The following is a 15,682-nucleotide window of genomic DNA, read 5'->3' on the forward strand; positions in this document are numbered from 1 at the left end:
GCGCATCACGTAACAGATGTGACTCTTTCCCCATTCATTCCAATCGGAAGTCACTCACAAAACAGCCTGTTCATGCTGTCTGCGAGCAATCATGCATAAACACACTAAGCGCGCTGCAACACATTTTGTTCAGCGCTCTGTGTGCGGCAATCAGAGCCGAATTGGCCATTCACCCTCTAGCGTTACGCTTCAAAGCGTGGGAAGCTATTCCAGGGATATCCAAGTGGGTGTTAAGCACAATACAACAGGGCTATTTGCTACAGTTCGATCACCGCCCTCCTCGCTTCAGAGCTGGCTCGAAACCACTGTGAACACGGAAGCAGCGTGCATGCTTCGTTCAGAAATAGCAAGCCTTCTGTGTAAAAGGGCCATAGAGAAAGTGCCACCCTCTCTGAGCGAGTCGGGGCTTTACAGCCGTTATTTTCTTGTTCCCAAGAAAGACGGCGGCCTCAGACCCATATTAGATCTCAGGGTTTTGAACAAGGTGCTTGCAAAAGACCGTTCAAAATGCTTACAATCAGGAAACTCCTCGCACATGTGCCAGGGGACTGGTTTATTTCTCTCGATCTGAAAGATGCATACTTTCAGATTCAGTTAAATCCCGTCACAGGCCATTCTTGAGATTCAGCCGGCGGCCAGGTTTATCAATACACCATCCTTCCGTTCGGCCTGTCCTTAGCACCCCGTACTTTCACGAAGTGCATGGATGCGGCGCTCGCACCCCTGCGGAGTCAGGGTTTGCGAATTTTGAACTATTTGGACGACTGGCTGATTAGGGCACAGTCACATATGGAGCTTCTGTCTCACAGAGCAGTCCTCCTCAGCCACCAAATCAAAATCAAATCAAATCACTTTATTGTCACACTACCATGTACACAAGTGCAACAGTAGGTGAAATTCTTGTGTGCAGTTCCGAGCAACATAGCAGTCATGACAGTGACGAGACATATACCAATTACAATAAACAACATACTTACACAAAACAATTTACATATCAAATGTACACATACTTACACAAAACAATTTACAAATCAGATGTACACATACTTACACAACACAATAATTATATACAATGCAGAATATAGAACAGAATATACAATACAATACAATAAGTGGGAGTATATGAAATATATATGTGTATATATATATATATAGCAGTTGTATTGAGGAGAATATGTTGACAGTCCAGTGTGAGATTATAGATTAATAAAGTGCAGTGCTAATTATTGATCCTGATAGATCAAGAGTTCAACAGTCTGATTGCTTGGGGAAAAAGCTATCATGTAGTCAGGCTGGTGCGGGTCCTGATGCTGCGATACCGCCTGCCTGATGGTAGCAGTGAGAACAGCCCATGACTTGGGTGACTGGAGTCTCTGATGATCCTCCGAGCTTTTTTCACACACGCCTGGTGTATATGTCCTGGAGGGAGGAAGCTCACCTCCGATGATGTTCCTGGCAGTTCGCACCACCCTTTGCAGGGCTTTGCAGTTGTGCTGTGATGCTATTGCCGTACCAGGCGGTGATGCAGCCAGTCAGGATGCTCTCTACAGTGCTGGTGTAGAACCGTGTGAGGATGTGGTGGTTCATTCCAAACTTCCTCAGCCGTCTCAGGAAGAAGAGGCTGGTGAGCCTTCTTCTACACGGCCTCAGTGTGGGCCGGACCATGTGAGTTCCTCAGTAATGTGGACACCGAGGAACTTGAAGCTGCTGACTCTCTCCACCGGTGCTCCATTGATGGTGATGGGGCTGTGTTCTCCGTCTTTCTTCCTGAAGTCCACAACAAGCTCCTTGGTTTTACTGGCGTTGAGGGAGAGGTTGTGCTCCTGACACCAGCGTGTCAGAGTGTGCACCTCCTCTCTGTAGGCTCTTTCATCATTGTCAGTGATCAGACCTACCACCGTCGTATCGTCAGCAAACTTAATGATGGCATTGGAGCTATGTGTTGCCACACAGTCATGTGTGTACAGGGAATACAGGAGTGGGCTGAGAACACAGCCCTGCGGAGCTCCAGTGTTGAGGGTCAGTGATGAGGAGGTGTTGCTGCCCATTCTAACCACCTGACGTCTGCCTGACAGGAAATCCAGGATCCAGCTGCACAGCGAGCTGTTTAAGCCCAGAGCCCGGAGTTTCTCATCAAGCTTGGAGGGCACTATGGTGTTGAATGCTGAGCTGTAGTCTACAAACAGCATTCTCACATATGTGTTCCTTTTTTCCAGGTGGGAGAGAGCAGTGTGTATTGTAGATGCAATGGCATCATCAGTGGAGCGGTTGTTGCGGTAGGCAAACTGCAATGGGTCCAAAGAGGGGGCAGAACAGAGCAGATGTGATCTCTGATTAACCTCTCGAAGCATTTGCTGATGATGGGGGTCAGAGCAACAGGACGCCAGTCATTTAAGCATGTGATTATAGCTTGCTTCGGTACAGGCACAATGGTTGATGTTTTGAAGCATGTGGGGACTACAGACAGGGAGAGGGACAGATTGAAAATGTCCGTAAAAACACCAGCCAGTTGATTCGCGCACGCTCTGATGACGCGGCCCGGAATGCCGTCTGGACCCGCGGCTTTACGGATGTTCACCCGTCGGAATGATCGGGTTACATCCACAACAGAGACGGAGAGTGAATCAACCTCTGTAGCGTCAGCAGCGAGTGCTCTCTCCGCGAGGGCGGTGTTACTGTCCTCAAAGCGAGCATAAAATGTATTAAGTTCGTCCGGGAGAGATGCAGCGGTGTTCATGGCGGAGACTTTATTCCGCTTGTAGTCCGTGATTGTGTTAATTCCTGCCACATACTTCTAGAGTCAGTGGTGTTGAACTGGCCTTCAAGCTTGTGCCTGTACTGGCGTTTAGCTGCACTGATAGTGTTACGGAGGGCATAACTGGCTTGTTTACGCTCCTCCGTGTTAGGAGAATTAAAGCGGAGGTCCGCGCAGTGAGTGCCGCGCGAACATCGCCGTTAACCCATGGTTTCTGGTTGGGGTATATCCGTATAGTTTTGGTCGGAACAACGTCCTCTACGCACTTCCTGATGAAACACGTTACGCTGTCAGCGTAAACCTCGATAGTCGTCATCAGAGGCGGACCGGAACATCTCCCAGTCTGCGTGATCAAAACAGTCTTGTAGCGCAGAGTCTGATTGGTCCGACCAGCACTGGATCGTTCTGAGGGTGGGTGCTTCCTGTTTCAGTTTCTGCCTGTAAGCGGGCAGAAGCAGAACGGAAGAATGGTCCGATTTGCCAAATGGGGGGCGGGGGAGGGATTTGTAGCCTTCCCGGAAGGGAGAGTAACAATGATCCAAAACCCGGTCCCCTCGTGTGTTGAACTTTATGTGTTGGTGGTATTTTGGGGCGATTGCTTTGAACAGATTGGAACAGATTGGGTCTTGCAGTCAATTGAACCACTTCAATCCGTGGATTTGAAATACCTTTCACTCAAAACCGTTTTTCTGACTGCCCTGTCATCAGTCAAATGTGTGGGAGACCTTCACGCGCTGTCTGTCAGCGCTGTGTGTCTTGAGTTTGGACCAAGTGACTCCAAGGTCATTTTAAAGCCTAGACACGGCTATGTTCCCAAGGTGATCGGTACTCCTTTCAGAGCACAGGTCATTTCCCTATCGGCGCTGCCAGCACCCGATAGCGAACGCGACGCCAATCTCCTTTGCCCGGTCAAAGCACTGAGATTGTATACTGCGCGCTCCGCCGCTTTCAGACGCTCTGAGCAGCTTTTCGTTTCGTTAGGGCGCACCAAAGGTCTCGCCGCCTCGAAACAGACACTATCTAGATGGATAGTGGACGCTATTGCTGCTGCATACGGCGTCAAAAGACCTGCCATGCCCGTTGGGCATTAGGGCTCACTCCACTAGAGGCATGGCATCCTCATGGGCATGGTCCAGCGGGATTTCCATTCACGACATATGTGTGGCAGCGGGATGGACTTCCCCTCCACCTTTGTCAGATTTTTACAATATGGAAGTGCCCGCTCTGCAGGCAAAACTACTAGCGGTTTAATACGCTACAGCTCCCCTGGTGAGCTGCACTGCTGGGACACATTCCACACAGACCCGGCACCGCCGCTCTGTCGTTCCCTTCCCACTATGTGCTTATGTATTACACAATCAATGACCCGCATTCTTGCCGGCCAAATATTATTTCCCCACTCATAAGGGCTCCCGGGTCCCCCTTAATTCCCTGGGGCTCATACAGTGGATGCTTGGCGCGACGGCATTGACAATGGGTTCCCGTAGCATAAGCTAGCTTACGCAATACTGAGAGAACCTCTCGTAAGAGAACGTATCGGTTACCTAACGTAACCTCGGTTCTCTCTAGATGAGGAACGAGTATTGCGTTGCCGGCCGTGCTTCGCGCCACGGCGACTTTTCGCTTCAGTCAATGAAAACCAGGGTTCCAGCCTCACGAACTACGCTTATATGCAATAAAGTCACGCCCATTTTGGCGGGCTTTGATGCAGTGAGCGCGCGGACGCCTCTCATTGGATCGCGAGTTCAGCCCAAGCTCGTCTATAGGCTGCAGCAGTTGCCGCAGAGCAACCTATGAGCTCGCTAGCTAGCCCGCTCAAGGTCTGCAGCTGCCGCACTGCGTTGACAATGGATACAAAAATTAAGGATAATTTTTTGGCTTCAATATCTCAGAAAAGATGAATCTTTCCCGTAGCGTAAGCTAGCTTACGCAATACTCGTTCCCTCATCTAGAGAGAACCGAGGTTACGTTAGGTAACCGATACGTTTTCTTGTCACAATAAAGGGGGTCGCACACCGAACGCGCAGCGCAGCGCCGCGCCGCGCAACGCCATGTCTTTAAGATTCTAACACATTATTCTCTATGAGTGTACACACACCGGCGGCGCCATTCGGCGTCTGTCCGCGGCGCCCAGCTACGGCTCAGGACCTTGTTCAAAACCCTGCCACGCCACAGAGCGCCATTTACATAGTTGTATATTAAATGTACATTTATTTGTCTCAAATCATCGTTAATATACATACTGACTTCACCCTGTGCTGCAATACACATTTAGTTTAACATTCCTAATTTAACAGCTTGAATAAAGTCATATTGGAAAAAATATATAACAAACATAGCCCTTTTAAATCTTTCATTTTCCCCTGTTGTGCCATTTTTCAATACTCTAACATACTAACCATACACTCTTACATAACATATCGTCAGTTACGTATAAAAAAGAATATATCAAATAACTTGTTTGGTTAACGTTGTCACTCGGGTTAGCTAAAACCTAGCTAAATAAATACTATTGTATGTAACATAGTTGCCAAGACAACGGATAACGTTACAACAAAATAACAGACTTAACAACGTGATAGACACTTTTACTCGATTAACGATCAAACATCAGCTATTAAATTAACATAAAAAATAAATAATACATCAAGTTAAAACTCATCCATCGTGCAGCTCTTCTAGACTTCTACCAGGAGTTGATTCAAAATTGAGCTCGCGCGAATAGAATGTGCGCGTCCGGTGTGCGATACCTGTGAGTTGTTCTAGACGTGGCGCGGCGCGGCGCGGCGGTGCGCTTCTCATTCGGTGTGCGACCCCCTTAATGGTTATGTCATGTGAACAAACTCTTTATTGGCATTAATGATCTGTGTCTGTTTAACTTTCCTTTAAAAAAAAAAAACCTGAAGCAAGCGTTAAACTAGGGAAATAATACCAGGTTATGCAGGTCACATTTGCTGGTTTGAATGATTTTAATTACCTTGATGTTTCAGGGCCGGTCAACCCACTAGGCGACTTATGCATCGCGAGGCGAGGCAACTTATTGGCTCGATGTGCCGAGCCAATGTGTGCTGAACAAAATGCTCCCCGTGTGTTCCGATGATGTGTTGTGGCGCCCCCCACAGAACAAATAGATGATGTACTAAACCATTCTACTCTTACTGTTTCTGTTATAACTGTTTGTCAAAAACAGTGAGAGTAGTGTGGATAGTATGCCATAGACTAGCGCGGGGCTCGTGAAGGAGCCATGTCCAATGAGTGAATTAGTCTTTTGAGTCGGTTCTTCTCAATTCATTTGTCTAACGTGAAAGCTTTGAATTGCTTTGTCACACAGTGAAACAGCAACGGGATGCTTTAGAAGACAAAGAACAAAAACAACACTGAATGAAATGGAACATACAGAGCCCCTAAAGGGCCATGGTGGTGGGGATAAAATTAGTGGTGTGGGGATGCAAAGGCTTTAGCGGTCTCCTGTAAAACTTTGCGTTCCCTTGACAAACTTTTTGTGCACTCTCAAAACTCGTGTTTCCCCCCTAGAAACTATGCATTCTTTAGCCAATTATTTTGCGTTCTCTTGCAATACTTTACACTCTCACAAACTTGTGCTCTATACTTCTGCTCTGCAGGCTATTGCATTTATGAGAGCTAAGGTGAGATGACAGGCCCTACTTTTTGTGGAAAACTGTATCTTGTAAACATGTAAAGAGTGAGAAGTCTCCTTTCTGTATTGCATCATTACATAATACATCCATCTGATATATATATATATATGGCAAAAATAAATAAATAAATTAGTTCATAGTTGTGCCGCCTCTACTGCCGTGACACCTTCTTAAATGCGACACAAACATTACTGACCATAAAACATTAACACAACTGCTATCTGTTAGCTACTAGCTCATTGTGCTGCATAAAGCAGTTGTAGCATGGTGATTTTACACAAGTGTAACAGTTAATTGGCATGGTTGTTTTAGAAGCAAGCTTTCCAGTAGCTGGTCAACTAAATAAAGTAAAACTATCAAGCAGAATATAGAGTTAACGTAACAAAAATTACTATCATCCATCATGGACTCCAAGTTGGAATTGTTTAAAGAAATGGCCGGCAAGCAATTGGAGGGAGAGTGCCCTGAACTCGGCCACGGCGTTGTTGGAGTCTCCAACAACGGCGTGGCCGAGTTCAGGGCACTCTCCCTACAATTGGTCGCCGGCCTATTGCCATAGATAGCATCCATTTGATCGAATCCACTTTCTTCTGTTTGAACCACTCCGACTGTTGTGGTACTTGATACGTTGTTTTTTTTTAAACTTTTCCTTACACTGTTGGTAGGTCCGGTGGTAGCTGTGTGCTGCCAACAGCTGAGATACTTCCTGAAAGTCATTTTCGTTTCGTTTGTCGCTAACGAGAGGAACGTCTGCACCTCGTTTATTAACCACGACATGGCTTTGCGCACAGCCATTTCTTTTTACAAAATCGAAAGTCGCGTGAACATCGCTGTTGCTGACTTTAAAACTAGCAGGTTGATGTCCCGTGTCACAAAACCAGTAACGCTGGTAGTGACGATTCTCTCCGACCAATCAGTGATCTGCAGGGTTTTGACATTACATATAGTATCGGCTCGGCTCACTTAGAACCTCGACTAAGGTGGTACTAAAAAAAGTATCAGGTACCAGGTACTATCCACAGTGGTAAACCACCAAAAGTCAATCGAGCTGTACCGTGCAGTGGAAAAGCCCAAAAATAATCTATAAACTATTCCCCACATCGATGACCGCCCCATTGCCCAAAACAAGGAGTCTGGGGCAAAACGTCCAACATGTCACACACAAAACTCTAAACTTTCAACCAGAATACCTGGATCTCAACACACCAGCAAAAAACATGGACCTTGTCTCCATCCGTAGTCAAGTCCTTTTTTATTTGTTTTTATTTACTATAAATCTATACTTTAACTTTTACATCTGGAAGTCACATGTAAAGCCTGTTTAGATTCACTTTCACAACTGAAAGTTGAAGTGGTGATTTAGAGTAAAAAATTACAAATATTGATCTGTTTCTCACCCACACACCTATTATATAGCTTCTGAAGATATGGATTTAAACACTTGTGTTCCTAACACTTATGTTAATCTTATGGATTACTTCTATATTTCCTTTATGTTATTTTTGGAGCTACTGAGGTCTGATCACCATTCACTATAATTTTATGAACCTACAGAGCTGAAATATTCTTCTAAAAATATTTTTTTGTGTTCAGCAGAAGAAAGAAAATAATACACTTCTGGGATGTCATGAGGGTGAGTAAATTATGAGATTTATAAATTATTTAGATTTTTTTTGGTAAACTATCCCTTTAAACTGTTTTGCACTTCTCTGTATTGACAACTCGTGAACTTTAACAAAAATAAAAAATCATTCATTTCAACTGTTCTGCACTTCTCTGTATTGACAACTGATGAACTTTAACACAAATAAAAATCATTCATTCCAACTGTTCTGCACTTCTCTGTATTGACAACTGATGAACTTTAACACAAATAAAAATCATTCATTCCAACTGTTCTGCACTTCGCTGTATTGACAACTGATGAACTTTAACACAAATAAAGAATTATTCATTTAAACTGCTTGTTGTCATGTTATTTGAATATGACAGCCCAGTTATCATCTGAACTATAAGGTCAATACAATGAGCTTTCTATGGGCCACATCTGGTCCACACCAGTTCCTCCTTCAACTTACACACTGTGGGCCACGTCTGGGCCAAAACCATTCATTTAACATTTCTGGGCCAGTTCTGGTCCACACCCATTAGTTCTGCTCACTTTTCGGTGTGTGGGCCAGTTCAGGACCGAGGACCCAGATTTATCCTGGGCCAGAACTAAGTCAAGTGATGTGGGTCACAAGTGGGCCAGACAGATTTTGCTAACTGATCTTAGTTTTATATGGGGACATGGGGAAATGTAGTAATTACCAGAGTTTCTCCCTGATTTGAATCCCATGCAATTTTTCTGGACTGCATGTTCCCGCGTTGATAAAGATTATAGTGTAGCTATTTTACCTTGTATAAAACGGCTGGTAAAATAACCCCTGTTTATAATCCTGTGACATGTTGGTAAAAACCCAGTGAAACCCAACCAATAATCCTCTCAGTAGACCAAACTGTCCTTTGTAGTCTTCTGATGTCTTATTTTGTAGCTGAACCAAACCAGACAGTTACTGAAGTGCAAAGGACAGACTCAATGACTACTGAGTAGAACTGTATCAGCAGTGCCTATGGCAGGTTGAACTTCCTCAGCTGGTGAAGGAAGTACAAACTCTGCTGGGTCTTTTTCACAATGTAGTCAATGTGTGTCTCCCACTTCAAGTCCTGTGAGATGGTAGTGCCCAGGAAACTGAATGACTCCACTGCTGCCACAGTGCTGTTTAGAATGGTGAGGGAGGTCAGTTTTGGGGTGTTCCTCCTAAAGTCCACAATCATCTCCACCGTTTTGAGCGTGTTCAGCACAAGGTTGTTATGACTGCATCTCGGATGAAGCCGTCTGAAAACTTCAGGAGCTTGACAGAGGGGTCCTTGGCGATGCAGTCATTGGTGTAGAGGGAGAAGGTGCTGGAAGTGAGTTTCCCATGTCTCACAAGCTGCTGCCTGTCTTTTAGAAAGCTGGTGATCCAATGACAGGTAGACATGGGAACAGAGAGTTGGTGTAATTTGTTCTGGAGTATAGCTAGGATGATGGTGTTGAAAGCCGAACTGAGGTCCACAAAAAGGATCCTTGCATATGTCCCCAGTCTGTCTAGATGTTGCAGGATATGATGCAATCCCATGTTGACTGCATCATCCACAGACCTGTTTGCTTGATAAGATCTTCACAGATCTTAAGTGCAGGTTGAGTAGCAGGAGGGGGAGTAGGGGGAGGAGGGGGATTGCAGGAGGTTTTGGTGTTTTTGTGAAGTGAAGGTCAGTGTTGGGTGTGAGATTGGGCCTTTCAAATCTACAGTAGAACACATTCAGGTCGTCAGCCAGTTGTTGGTCCACCACAGGGTTGGGGGAGTCCAGTAATTTGTGAGTTGTTTCATGCCACTCCACACTGATGCAGGGTCGTTAACTGAAAACTTGTTTTCCAGCTTCTCAGAGTAACTTCTTTTAGCCATGCTGATTTCCCTATTCAATGTGTTTCTGGCCTGATAAGACTTTATACCCACCCCTGTAAGCATCCTCTTTGGTCTGTTTTTTTAAATAAGTCCTAGTAGGAATGCACACATCCTCACAGAAACTGATATATGATGTAACAGTATCTGTGAGCTCGTCCAGGTCTGTGGCTGCAGCCTCAAAAACACTCAAATCTGTGCAATCGAAGCACATTGTACAAATTGAAGAAATTTATTTGGGCAGTTCAGATGTGAGATTTGCTTTGTTAAAATCCCCAAGAATAATAATAACTGAGTCCGGGTATTGTTGGTCTGTGTCTGTGATTTGATCAGCCAGCTGTTGCAGCGCTGTGTTCACACGCATTTGGCGCGATATACACACTAACCAGAATAAACTAGGAAAACTCCTGCGGTGAATAGAAAGGCTTGCAGTTAATAAAGAGCACTTCCAAATTAGGAAAGCACATCCTGTTTAACGTTGTTACATCTGTACCCCAATTTTCATTGATGTAAAAGCATGTTCCAGCACCTCTCATTTTCCCCATAACTCCGCAATCCACTCTGGACAGCTGTAAGCCCAGCAGATGTAATGTGCTGTCCGGAATGGCTTCACTCAGCCAGGTTTCTGTGAAGCACAAGGCAGCAGAGTTAGACAAGTCCTTGTTTGTACGTGTGAGTTTTGTTAGGCATTTGGCAGACGCTTTTATCCAAAGCGACTTACAGTGCACTTATTACAGGGACAATCTCCCCAGAGCAACCTGGAGTTAAGTGCCTTGCTCAAGGGCCCAACAGTGGCATCTCGGTGGTGCTGGGGCTTGAACCCCCAACCTTCTGGTCGGTGGTGCAGCGGTTAGCACTGTCGCCTCACAGCAAGAATGTCGTGGGTTCAAAACCCTGGTTGCCCCGGCCTTTCTGTGTGGAGTTTGCATGTTCTCCCCGTGTCTCCCCCGTGTCTGCGTGGGTTCTCTGCGGGTACTCCGGCTTCCTCCCACCATCCAAAAGACATGCAGGCTAGGTTAATTGGTGTCTCCAAAAAAACAATTGCCCTAGGTGTGGATGTGGAGGTGAGTGTGAGTGTATGTCTCTCTATGTGTGGCCCTGCGATGGACTGGTGACCTGTCCAGGGTGTCCCCCGCCTTTCGCCCAATGTTAGCTGGGATAGGCTCCAGCCCCCCGCGACCCTGTACACAGGATAAGCGGTTGACGATGGATGGATGGATGGATGTCTTAGGCTAAGAAAATCCTGACAATAAGAGTTTCCTAAACTCAAGGGGTTTCTTGCAACTGAGCCCATAATCTTAAATATTTCTTATTCATTTTACATCATAATGCTTCTTTATTTTTCTTTTTGATTTAGATTTTTTTTTTATCTCAGATTTTCAAAGTGGTATTGCTGCTGCCTGTAAACACTCTGTCTCTCCCTCTTTCGCACCACCATCCACAGTCGGCCTTTATCCCTCTTGAAGGCTTGATTAGCCTGATAAGGGGTCGGGTGTGTAGAATCACGACCCAAACCCGCCCTCCGCCCTGTCACACAAATAAATGAATATTTTAATTTTTAAACCTGTGTAATTATATCGCTGTACAGTAAATTGTAATCTGAACATTGTTTTAAATACTATAATGTTTTAACATCAACAACAAAAATAATACATATTATTTTATTATAATTATAATAATAACCTTATGCAACATCACTACCATTATTTCCATCCAGAGATGCATTAATTTATTCCCAAGATCTTGTATTGATGACAGGAGAGTTGAACCACTGTAAAGTCTTCTTCAGCACATTCCAAAGACTTTCAATGGGGTTAAGGTCAAGACTCTGTGGTGGCCAATTCATGTGTGAAAATGATTCCTCATGCACTATCTAAACCACTCTTTCACAATTTGAGCCCGATGAATCTTGACATTGTCATCCTGGAATATGCCCGTGCTGTCAGGGAAGATCAAATCTATTGATGGGATAACCTGGTCATTCAGTACATTGAGGTAGTCAGCTGACATTTTATTGTGCATAACGTCGCTAAGCCTAGACCAGACCAACTGAAGCAACCCCAGATCATAACACTGCCTCCAGAAGCTTTTAGAGTGGGCACTATGCATTATGGGTGCATCACTTTATGCAATTCCCTTCTTACCCTGATGCGCCAATCGCTTTGGTATTGGGTAAATCTGGACTCATCAGACCACATGACCTTTTTCCATTACAATCTTTATGTTCCCTACCAAATTGAAATAGTTTTTTTCCGATTAGCCTCACTAACAAGTGGCTTTCTTGTGGCCACACAGCTGTTTAGTCCCAATCCTGTAAGTTCTCGTCACATTGTGGGTGTGGAATTGCTCACACTTTCACTATTAAACAAGCTGTGAGTTCTACTGTTGATTTGTTTTACAATGGGACTTCACCTAGTGTTTTAGTGATCCAAGATCATGATCATTAAATAATTTGTTTCGACCACATTTCTTCTGCGAAGCTGACGGTTCACCACTATCCTTCCAGGTTTTAATAATGCATTGGAAAGTTCTTAATCCAGTTCCAGTGATCTCCTAAATAGTTTTTTTGCTTGATGCAGGCCAATAATTTGCCCCTTCTGAAACACAGTATCATCTTGTCCACAAAAAAGGAATATGTCTTCTGACATGGTTGTTTAAGAAATGAGAATCTACACACTGCATCAGTTAGTGTTAAAAGAATCATTGCCAGCTGAAACATATTAATTACTGCAATAATGATACAATCATGGGCTCTTAAGTATCTGCTTATTTAAATCAATATATATAAATATATGTTTTTTTTTTTTTGGGCCAGGCAGTGTACAATTAAGCAACAATACAAAAAGCCAAAAAAGAGTGAAATGCAGTAGCACTTATGAACAGTAGGGGTCGACAGAGCAGAGAACAACGGAACGTGTATTTCAACACCAATATATTAATGCTTTATTATTAACAAGCTTCAATAGATTACAAATGCTTCAAGGGAGGGCTGTAAGCTAAATTTCCCCCAAATATGGTATTGTCTGATGCTCACATTTTCATGTTGTCTCTTTTGTGCTGAGAAGGCAAGCACAGAAGTTCATTAAAAACGGGGTTTCATCATCTGCAATTTACTGGTAGTTTTAAACGGAATTACGATGTATCTGGGATTTAGAGACAAAGAGCTTTATAAGATTACATAACTCACTGAGCCTGAAAGACATTTCCAAACTCACACTGCACACAATAAGGCAATAAGGGTATCAGCCTTGTTTTTAACTTGCATCCTGATTGCAGTGACTTATTCAAGCACAATAAATGCAAATGATGGTAAGTGACAGTGTTTGTGTCTGTTCTAGCAGTTGCACATGGAGATAAACAAATCTCAGTTTGCAGTTGCGTGTAATGTTCGAAAAAAAGCTTTGAGAAGACACTTTGACTGACCAGAAAGGCTATGTATGTTACTCATATTTATTGTAGTAACTGGAATATAACAATATTCTTGCCTTTTTTTAAATTGATACAGGACCTGTCCTGCAAACCAAACCAGGAGCACTCAAAGGTGCACATATTACTGCACAGAGGAAGGAAACAGTGATATATACCTACCTGGGCATCCCATTTGCCAAGCCACCTGTGGGCCCATTGAGACTGGCTCCCCCCCAACCTGCAGAGAGATGGGATGGAGTGAGAGATGCCACACAGCAGCCACCCATGTAAGAATAAAACAAAACTAATCACACTGTTAAAAATAGGAAATAAAAAAAAAAAAAAAAAAGTAAACATAAACTTGCATACACCACAATAACATTTTATTTACTCTGTGTGTCTATCGCATGATAAAAAAAATGAATTTAATATAACTCTTATATTAAGATCCTAGAAACAATATTCAATAGAGTGAATTTATATCAAATATTAATTAAATACATAATCTCTAGATTCAGCATAAGCATAAAGGCTTGGTCACATTCACCCTTGCACAGCAACATTTTTCAAGTGAATAAGTTAGTCAAAATGATAAGTGAGTGTGAAACCCTCACGTGCTATGTAGGAAGGACCAGCCCAATGCCAAACCAAGCTGCCTGCTATTGGTCAACGTTGCAAATTTGCATATAAAAGTTCAACAAACTTGAACCTCACAAAATTTGCAGACTCAATGGTTGGTTGACTTTTCTTTAGCTGAAATCGGTCTGTGCTTACAGACCGTCCTTTGTGTTCCTTAATCGTAGTTGTCTTCAGATGAAGGAGATTCTCAAAGACTTGTTAACTAATTGGTCTGTGACTATGGATATTCCTGAGGTCTTTACCTCAATATTTACACTCCCTCTAAACCTGGAGACGATGCCAAGTTACCTGTAAGTCTTTGTTTGGACTTCATTTGATTGAAATTTGTTGGTTTTTCATGCATAAATATTCGTTTCATATAAATAATATCTATATTTTAAATAGTTTTTCTTTAATATTTGATGTGCAAAAGGTCATGGTTTGGATTCATGGTGGAGGTTTCAGTACGGGTTCTGCTTCCTTTTTTAATGGAGCTGCATTGGTGGCCTATCAGGATGTAGTTGTGGTCTTGATCCAATTCAGGCTTGGACTACTTGGATTTTTTAGGTAAAAATTATAGAAATTGTCACAACAACAGATGTAAAAGTTTGTTTTTCACTTAAAATCATGCCTTCTGCCTGTTTAAATCAAGATACACATGAACTTTCATTCATTATCATGGTGCTCTTGATTTGAATGTGTAGAAGCATGAATGAGATTTGACAGGTTTTTGGTAAAAAACTGCTTCAATTTTTGTCTGTTCCTTACACAAAGTAGATGATGCATGAGTTGTTTGGATTACTTATAGACTACTTTTAAACTCTTTGAGATCTAGTATAATTAACTGTCATTTAGCACAGGAGATGAACATGCACCAGGACACTATGGTCTTCTGGATCAGGTGGCAGCACTTCAGTGGGTCCAGGAGAATATTCACAACTTTGGTGGAGATTCTGGATTAGTGACCATCTTTGGGGAATCTGCAAGAGGAGTCAGTGTGTCTTTACATGTAGGGATTCACAATTACACACAGAGACTGGATAATATAATGTTTAGGGAAATCATATTGATCCTCTAAAATATTAGTTCCCTATCTGTCACTCACTCGAAGCTTTGTCGATGTAGTGACACTAGGGGTCACTCTTGTGACCCCAAAACACCTCTGATGTTTTAAGAAAACTACATCGACACAACGTCTTGTTCCATCCATCAGGGACCTATTGCAGGATAAACTGTGCTCTCTTGCACAATTGCCTCTAAAATGTTAAATCTGAATTTCAAAATTTGTGTAGTACTCTATTAATATATGAGGCACAAAAGAAAGTTACCAGTACAAATGTTGCATTCCCCCTTTTGAGAAAAATTGCGAAAATTACAACAATTGTATCTCTAGGTGACATCTCCTTAAACTAGTACTATTGCTCCAAAGTTCAACTATTGGTAAATTACTTTTTCTCTCCCTTTAGCTTCAAGAGCAGTCTCTTGCTGAGTTTGTGTTAAATGAGTATCTGGGCTCATCCAGTGACAGGATCAAAATCCGAGATGGTTTTAGAAAGATTTTGGGAGACTTTATTTTCAATATACCTGCTCGAACAGTAGCAAATTACCACTGAGGTTTGAATGGACAATAACTGTTGATTTTGAAAAATTATGTTTAATCTCTTTTACATTGAGTTTAAGCCAATTATGATTTAGGATTTTTTTCTTGTTAGATGCTGGTGCACCAGTATATGTGTATGAATTCCAGCATCCTTCCA

At 43.1% G+C, this 15,682-nt stretch overlaps 1 pseudogene; it reads left to right on the forward strand.

The window, feature by feature from the left end:
• Nucleotides 1–15,672, forward strand: part of LOC127638018 (liver carboxylesterase-like) — a 25,946-nt pseudogene extending 10,274 nt beyond the window's left edge.
• Nucleotides 15,673–15,682: the final 10 nt, after the last annotated feature.

This window comes from Xyrauchen texanus, chromosome 46 (assembly GCF_025860055.1).
Source record: "Xyrauchen texanus isolate HMW12.3.18 chromosome 46, RBS_HiC_50CHRs, whole genome shotgun sequence".
Lineage (NCBI taxonomy): Eukaryota > Metazoa > Chordata > Actinopteri > Cypriniformes > Catostomidae > Xyrauchen > Xyrauchen texanus.